The sequence below is a fragment of the Corvus brachyrhynchos genome, unplaced genomic scaffold (genome assembly GCF_000691975.1).
Source record: "Corvus brachyrhynchos isolate BGI_N302 unplaced genomic scaffold, ASM69197v1 scaffold146, whole genome shotgun sequence".
Taxonomy (NCBI): domain Eukaryota; kingdom Metazoa; phylum Chordata; class Aves; order Passeriformes; family Corvidae; genus Corvus; species Corvus brachyrhynchos.
The window spans coordinates 1,090,761-1,100,090 of record NW_008238960.1 but is presented as its reverse complement, the minus strand read 5'-3'; positions in this window follow the sequence as shown (position 1 = coordinate 1,100,090).

Below are 9,330 nucleotides of genomic sequence, written 5' to 3'. Positions count from 1 at the left end.
CAGTTTGTGGCACTGCTGTCTGCTTTACTCTCCAGGACTGTGAATAAAGGTCAGAAACTTTTTAAATTAATCCTGCAGGTATTTCATGAAGAGGAAGGTTGTTGCTGATCATGCTTGTGTGGGTAAGGATGTGGCTGGCCAGATGGCCAACCAACCCCAAAAGGCCATTGCCAGTACCTACACACCTATAAGATAGCTGCCAAAAAGCAATGAGTTTTTTTTCTATCCACCTGAAACCATGTGAGATTGTCAATATGATGAAATTACTGATGATATTATTCATATACAAAGGAACTTCATTGCCTGGGTTTTTTAAAATTGATAAATGGTGCCTAAAGGGGGCTAAAGAGAGATGGAGAGGAACTTTCTACAAGGGCATGTAGTGAAAGAACAAGGGGGAATGGCTTAAAACTGACAGAGTAGGTTTAGATTAGCTATTAGGGTGAAATTCCTTACTGTGAAGGTGGTGAGACAGTAGAACATGTTTCCCAGGGATGTTGTGGATGCCCCATTCCTGCGAATGGTAGTTATGCATAGAAACAAAGTGCAACTTAAGGCTTGAAGAATGTCCAAAATAACAGACAAGCAAATTGGTAATAAAAGAATGTGGATAATAAACTGCATAGTAATCAGGAAATTAAACTGAGGGCTTGAGGGAATAAGCTTAGAAGGTTGATCTTTCCTGACCTTTATGATGGGGCAGTGCTGGTCTAATGGATACAGAGCCTCCAAGAGGGTAGGTTTAGATTTGATATTCGGAAGAAATTCTTAACTGTGAGGGTGGTGAGGCAGTGGCAGAGGTTTTCCAGAGAAGCTGTGGATGCCCCATCTCTGGAAATGTTCAAGGCTGGGTTGGATGGGGCTTTAAGCAATTGCCCTGCCCATGGGAGAGAGGTTTGGAACGAGATGATCTTTAAGGTCCCTTTCAACCCAAGCCATTCTGTGATTCTATTTTATATATATATTTATGTATATGTAGAGTTTATGCACTTTGTAACTGATTACTAGTAACACTCTAAAAATCTAATTCAAAATAGGAGAGTGGATGTTGAACCAATTATTTACACGAGGTCACAAAGTGTCTCATTAGTAGGGCAAATGTAGAAGCTGCTCTGTCAGTAGATGATCAGAGACACTTATAAGTCAGTATCAGTAAACACATTTGTGTTAGCTAGAAAACAACTTATTTTTCCGCACCCTTTCCTATGTTATCTGACTGCTGTGCCACAAGACAGTGAATAGTTATTCCAGCATGGAAGATTGTGGACAAACATTATCTGTCAGGATTCTTCAGGATTTTTGTTTAGGAAAAGATGTCGGAAAGGGAGACAGGCAAGTTACAAGAGTGCTTACAAAGCTAAAAAGTAAAGTTATTCTTTATTTCCCTCCAAAAGGTCTGGGTTAAGTACAGCTTCTAAGTAATTCAAATTTCTAAAATTTAGTTTCTCAGTCTTGGTACACAGTACTTGTAGGCTTTTTTTTTTCCCCATGAGCAAGAGCAGACAGTGAAGAAACAGTCTGGCTGCCAAAGTGGTTGGAATAACAGTGCTGTATTATTGCTGAAAGGCACTAGCAGAGGTGATACTTCTGGGCAGGTTGATTATTTCTGTACCACTGATTACACCATCCAAATGTGTGCCTGACTGGACACATATTTGCACAGGACTGTTCTCTGTGTGGGTTCATGCTCGTAGAGACAAATTTGAAACACAGTTTATAGTTACAGACAGCCTGTTTGTTTCATGACCCAGCTGACAGCGCAAGAAAGATTTTAGATCCCTAATGACATCTTGCATATTGAACTAATTGTGGAAAGAGTCCAAGTAACCTGAAAACATGGGTTTCTGTCCATACGTTTGGCAATTCTTAATTTTGAAGAACTTCTGATACTTAGTCCAACAATGCAACTCTGTCACAAATAACAAGTGGCCCCTCAAAATTTGCTTATTTTCCCCAATGATCTGCTGCAGCCAGGAAACACCTAGTACCATGATAGTTCCTCCACAAAGCACACTTCCCTTCCAGTTCCCCATGCAGCTAAGTGCAAGAACATGCCCCTCCCAGCACAACTCCCCCCGGTTTATATACTGGGCATGATATCGTATGGTCTGGAATATCCTTTTGGCCAGTTTGGGTCAGCTGTCCTGGCCATGCTCCCTCCCAGATCCTTGTGCAGCTCCTCACTGGCAGAGCACAGGAACCTGAAAAGCTCCTGGCTCAGGGTAAGCACTGCTGAGCACCAACTGAGCCATCAGTGTGTTATCAACATCAGGATCATACTGAACCCAAGCCCACAGTACTGTACTGGTTACAAGGAAGAAAATTAACTCAATCCCAGATGAAACTAGGACAAAGAGCAAGGTGTTCTACAAGCCCCAGATGTGGAGAAAGCCATGAGGGATGCTTTCACATTATCAAAGACACTGAAACCCAATGGTAAAATACTGTTGATGAGAAAGCTATACCTCATTAGTCCAACTATTCCCAAAAGTAAACCCTCCTGTTTTAACTATGTCTCATGCTTTTTCTCAGTTTAGGCTATCGATATCCCTTCTTCTGACTGGGAATCAGGAGGAGCAGTCCTTTAGCCCAGACATCCTCAACATGAACTTCCCTGACACTATTATCTCAGCGATGGCTGTTCAAGCAACTGTACCAGCCACTTTGTTGGCAGGCAGTTTTGGCACCTGCTTGAAAACAGGACTTTGATAGTTGGATTAATCTTAGAAAAAGATACAGAGTCTTCTAATGAGATGTGAAGCATAGCTCCTTTAAAGGAGAAGTCCCTAGGCAGCTAAGCAGGATGAGAATTCCAGAGAACTGTGAGGAGGCTGAACAAATTGTATGTCTGGAGGACTTTCATATTAGCAGCTTCAGACACAGGAACAGAAAAACAGGAACAGAACTAGGCTCTTCACAATCACCCCTAGGTGCTGTGTTTTGAAGTAATGCTTCCTAATCATCACTATGCTGCTCCTCCTTTGCTAGCACTGAATCCAATTGAATCTGTTCAGCTGTATTAAGCCGAATTTCACAAAAATCACACATTTTCCCCACTTTTCTTGAACACTTTTTGTCAGCTGTGAATCTGCCACTGCCTGCGACCTTTACAATTTTCCTGAGATTCCAGCAGCCTTCATCGGGACCTCTCTAGCCAAACCATTGTGTGGCAAACTATCAGGGTAAGATAACAGGAAGATTCTAATCTTGACAAGGCAGTCTTGGAATATTATCTAAATCGGCCTCTTCATCGATCTTCTTTTCAAGCAATACTTAGAATTTGGAGAAAAGAAACTGTATGCATCTAAATGATTCAGAATTTGCTTTGAGATATTGATGAAATCAATCCATTCTTTTTCCAACCCACACATTTTTAGCCAAGACCAGACAACAAAAACTTATCTCCTTGCTGTCCTACCAGCTGACATGTGTACCTGTCATACTCAATATAAACTCAATCTTTCACAAGATAAAAGGTAAACCTTTCTGTCCACATTAGGAATATGTCAAGACAAGGTATCTGAAAGGTTGTAAAATGGAATAATCTCTTCAACTTTTTAGATATTGTGACTTGGATTTATAGGTCAGCTTTGGAAGAGGGAGAAGCACCACAATCATTTTTTTCACCTACTCAGCTGAAGAATCTAATTTCCAAGAGCAAGTCTGCCAGTCATCAGTGGTGGGCACTGGCCAAGCTGTCTAGAGAGATTGCAATGACTCCACAGTAAGTGACCCTTATTTCTTGGGGTTTGTTTTGGTTTGTTTTGGTTTTTTCCTAGCAATATTTCAGTAAACCTCTGAATGCACGCAAGAGAAGAGATTGTTCACAGTGTTACATAGCTAAAGCACTCTAATTCTAAGTTTAAGTGTCTGTTCTCTATGCAAAGGATCTTCAACCCCAGACATACTCAAATGACACTACTATGTTTTTAGAAAGGAATTTAGAACTTTTTGAGAATGACCATGAACAGCATATTTAATTAAAGCGTCAATTATTTTGAAGTTGAAGGTGTTACCTTTCAAATTAATAGGAAAAAAAAAATTTATATGTGAATAGCACAAGTCAAACATTTAAATATTCACTTAATTATTTCAAGTATGTCTGCAGCATGCTGACTGGAAAAACAAGGCTTTAATTTATTTCAAAGAACTCCAAAACCATTGGGCAGGGACTGTCCAAAGTCAGCCCTTCTCAGAATTAGCTAAAATACATTGATTTTACACCTGGCCAGTGACAAGGAGTGTTATTAGTTTGGTTGGGTAATTAAAAAAAAACCTCCACTTAATGTTAAATCTAGTGACAACAAGCCACTAATTATTCTTTTATAGGTTACTCTGCAACTCTGTTAAACATCAATTGTTTTATGTTTTATCTTATCTCCCATCAAATGCCCGGAACAGGAACCTGAACCAAGATGGGGTAATCCAACGTTGCCTGTCCTTAAAGACTACAATCTGAATACTGTGGTTATATGAATGAATACATACATGAACTGCATTTATTCTAAGAACCTGATAAACAGTATTTCTGAATGAAGAAAAATAGTTGATACGTAATATGTACGTATTTCATGAATTTCTTTCAAATTCAGAAAGAAGCTGTATGATCCTGGTTTACAGCTTTCTCAGAATGCCTGCCTGATGTGAGCAGGAGAAAGACTGAGTAAGTGAGTAGGAATCTGCATGTATAAGTTCTTCTTTATTACACAAATTACATGTGACATCTAGCACCACAGGAAAGTTATTTGCTGGTAAAACTTGAACAAGGAGAAAATAGAGGTGAGAAAAAAATACAGCTTATTCTTTTGATATCTCCTCCAGTTCAATAAAGTTCAAAATAATGTAGAAACATTGACGTTCTAGTGGATTTACTCAGCCTTATTAGCCCTACTGTGTGAACCAAATGTGTACTCCTAAGTTAGTCATCTGCCTGTGGTACTGGTAGACATATACCTCTGTACTTCCAGAACAACCTAGAGAAAATTGGATCAAACTTGAAGGGATGTTTGGCATTAAAAAGACAAAGATTGACAACACCCAATATTTCCTTAAAACTGTTTTTAAATTCGTCTTCTAAAACAGAAAACATCTGAAAAGAAAATATCAGACTTGTATGTGCGAAGTGTTGGCAAAAGCATTGGTGGTTGTTTTTTTCTAACATTTTCTTGTAAAACATTTTCTTGTGAAATTATGAAAAGTAGACTGAATTGTATTTTCTAAAGGAATTCTTAAAGTAGAATATTTACACCTACTGAGGAGTAGATTTTCTGCGTTACTGTACAGACTTTAGGATTTTTTTTAAAATGAGAGAGATTTAATCTTTCTAGACATGCTCTCTTCAAATTTGGCTAAAATGCTTCTAATGTAATTGAAACTGAAAATTTCCCAATGATATTTGAAATTCATAAATACTAAAAATTAATTTGAATAATTTTGAGTGTCAACTAGTATCAGAGATCCTAATTAGTGGACTGACTTGAAAAGATTCTTCATTCTTTTCTAGTTATCTTTCCTTCTTAGCTTGTCTGAATAATTAGTTCCTTTCTACAACATAACCTGGATTTTTAAGATCCATCTTTCTTTAGCCAAATAATCACATAGTTTAGCAGTAATTTTAAGTCTAATTTTTTGTAGGTAAAGCTATCTTGATAAACATCATTTTGTTTAGTAAAAAAAGTGATGTTGCTTCAGCCAGAATCACAAGTATTTGAGATAAACTTTTTCTCTGGGAATCTTTACATTTTGCTCATATAAAAAAATTCATATTGAACTAATACAACTTTTAAAATATGGTTCCTTTTCGCACAACTTCTGCTTCCCTGGCATTGTTCTTTGCCTTTTCTTTGCACTTTGCTTCTTGGCTTCCTTTTCTTCTTCTAGAAGAGAAGCTCCTCCTTTCATGATGAAAACTTGTTTGAAAAGCTATTACATTCAGTAAAAGTCTCTCTAGACTTCAGTGGAATTTGAGAAGGTCTCCTGCAGGGAGCAGAAGAGTGGGGTTGCAATGGGAGGCTTGGCACATGGCTCCTTTGGAAACTCTTCCAAGGTCTTCTGTTTCTCCAGAATCATGGCAACACTACAACAAGCAATGAAACACCTTTTTCTGGCAAATTAAACATGCAGACTATGCAAAGGGAGACCTTGCAACTTCTGCTTGTTGGGAAGAGTAAGTGTAAAGTAATTACATCAATCCTTAAACATCTAGAATAGACCAATGAACATGTTCATCAGGCAGTTTTAAAGATGGTCACTGAGACTGGTATGTGCTGCAGCATCTTCTTCAAAATCAACGGGACATTACATTAATATAAGTTGATGTAGAAAATGTACTGGAGAGTTGAAGGGAAAAAATATTCGCTGCAAATCCCTGTAAAAAGACAGAGCTCCCCTCCATCCTCTTGCACTTCCTCAAAAGAGTCATCTAGGTCAGTATTGGTTTGGGATCTTACTCCAGGACCTGGAAGGCAGCTATAGAAGTTAATTCTCCTGACTTTCCCATAGACTCTGAGGAGTCCCTTTTGCCAACCCAGCTGCTGGCTGTACACCTGCAGGTAGGTGCTCTTTGCTCCCGCTGTTCTGCTTGGAGACAGCTAATGGGAAGAGCTGAAAGCTGTGAATTTCACCCACAGGAAGGAGAGGACAGGGCTAAGGCATTTAGAAGTCACTGTGACCTGCCAAAGTGCTCTTTTGCTGTTGTCCATTCCTCCAGACCTGAACTGCCCAACAGTATAAGCAAAAATATTACTTAATATATTACTGTTAAATGTAACCTGTTAAGGTATCTAAACAAATATTTAACTCTCATATGACAGCAAAGTTACATACACCAAATTTCTTGATGTCCTCTAGTTGGAGAAGTACTAATCTTCAAATACATTCCGAAAGAAAATTACTAATCCATTGGATTTGATTGATCAAAGCTATTACTTTTATCTAAGAAAACCTGATTTTTAAACTTTTTTTACTCTTCTTCACATTGTGTGTTTCTGACTTCTTTTCACTCTGTTGTCTTCAAGCCCACTTATTTTTATATTGCAAAATTGTTGTTGACTTGCAGGAAAGGTGAATACATACATTGATCCATTTTTATTCTTCCAAATCCTCTTCTTGAATTGATTTTGCATGTTGCTACCCTTCTTGGTTTTTCTTTTACAAGGGAAGCAATTTGAAGCCTGGTCACAGCTTTCACTTTGGAAAGCCTTAGGCATGTGCTGGTGGCTGATAAACCTACTTCCAATGTCTACAGTTCAATGCCAGTCCTGCAATGTAATGTAACCTCCCTTCCCAGCTGAATGAGTGCCAACTCCACCTGATTTAAACATGACCCGAGTTTGGTGAGCACACTGCAGGATTTGGCAGATGGCAATAAACAGGTAACAGATTTACAACTAAAGTTATTATGTGGGTACATTTAATTTATCCCCTCTATAAAGTAGCTCCCATTTTTACTAACTGATAGAAAACACTGGTTGATCTCAAAAGTCATCTGGACATGACCCTGAGCCACTGGCTCCAGGTGGACCTGCTTGGGAATGTGGGGTTGGACTAGATGGCCTCCTGAGGTCCTTTCCCACCTCAACCATCCTGGGGTTCTGTGAAAATGAGGACATATCCCACAGTTTTGCTGGAATGTTCAGCTATGAAAAACCCTTTCACAAATGTTTTCTCTTAACCTTTTACTTAATCTTTGTAACACATCCATTGTTTGAAACACTTTGCAATTATTGGGTTTGTCACAATGGAACTCTAATGTTGTTGCTTATGTGGGAGCCATTGGACCTTTCTATATTGGCAGAGCCATGTTCAATTATTATACTTCATGAATGATAAGAGAGAAGTTAACACCGTTATTTTAAATGCTACATTTAAACTAAGTGGGACATATCCCTCCTTGCACTGTGTAGTAACAATTTTTTATGTCGTGGTCCTATATCTACTATGGATAATTTATCTTTCATAGATGGCTGCCCCTTTTTTACCTACAGCCTTACTGTGTATACACTGGTGCTGAAAGTACATGGCTAAGGAACTTACTAACAGAAAAAAAATTAGAACTATGTTTCAATGTACTTATTGGACTGTTGACTACAAAGGCAAATAAATTTTGCGGCCACTACTGCAAAAAACAAAAAAAGAATACTTTTCTGTCAATGTGAATGTTCGATTTGTATTAATTTTGGAGAAGATACCAGTCAGTCTGCTGCTGTAGTCTTCACAGGTGTTGATGTGCACTGGCCAACACATTGACCTGTGTGTGAGCTGGGTATAGAACAACAGTGAAATCACATGGCTGCTGATGCCCATGGCAAAATCCCCCTTGGCTTCCATCAATAAGTGTCTCATTCCTGTGGTGAACACTTAAGTCTAGTTGACTCTAGTTGAAGTCATTAATTTGTGCAGCCTTCGGGAACAGCCTGAGCAAAGCCAGATCAACCTTGTGGGGAAGACAGAAAGCTGTGCCAGGAAGCTGATAGGTACACAGGGAGAAGGTCCTGATGCGCCAAGGATGGGATCCAGCATGGCCCTATACGGTCTCCTGCCACGACTGGCCTCCTGCTGGCTCTGGTGGCAGAGCCACACCAGGGGTCTTGGAGGTGGATAGCCACCCATCCTGCTGATGTGGTCGCTTGTCTTGGTCCTTGTGGTACGGCTGTTGCCCGCCTGCACACAGGGTTGGCTCTATTTTCATCTTGTGTCCATCAGAAACCGTCTGCCATCATGGGAAGAGCAAGAGCTTCGTTAGCAGACAGACATGGAGATGCCTGGTAGACAGAGCACAGGGGACAGGCTTGCAGTAATGTGTCTTCCATCACATCTCAGAGCCTTCCAGTGCCACTGGTGTGGCAGTGCCACGCTCCCAGACGCCATCACCAGAGGGGCCGCCGTGCGCAGGCCCCACCCCGTGCCCCTGCTGCTCCAGGCCCAGGCGCCCCAGCCCAGCCCGCGATGGCACCAAGGCGTGCCAGCCCCGCCCACAGAAGCGCCACCAATGGGAAGCCTTCCCACCAGGCCTCGCCTTGCCCCATTGGCCAGCAGGGATGGGCGGGGCCTCCAGGATGCAGCAAATGCAAATGAGGCTCCACCCAGCATCCCAGGCGTACCAGGGCTGGGTGGTCACGTGGCAACCCCGCGTGATTGGCAAGGTGTCATCAAGCTCCTCCCCGGGATGACGTCACGGCTCTCGCGAGAGCGCTCAGTGCTGCCCCTTGGAGGTATGAAGGGGCGCGGGGGAGCCCCAGGCTGGGCCCCGCCCCCACCTGAGGCCCCGCCCCCAAGACACGCCCATTCTATCGGAGAACCAATGGGAGCGTTGACCGACTATCTCCCCCT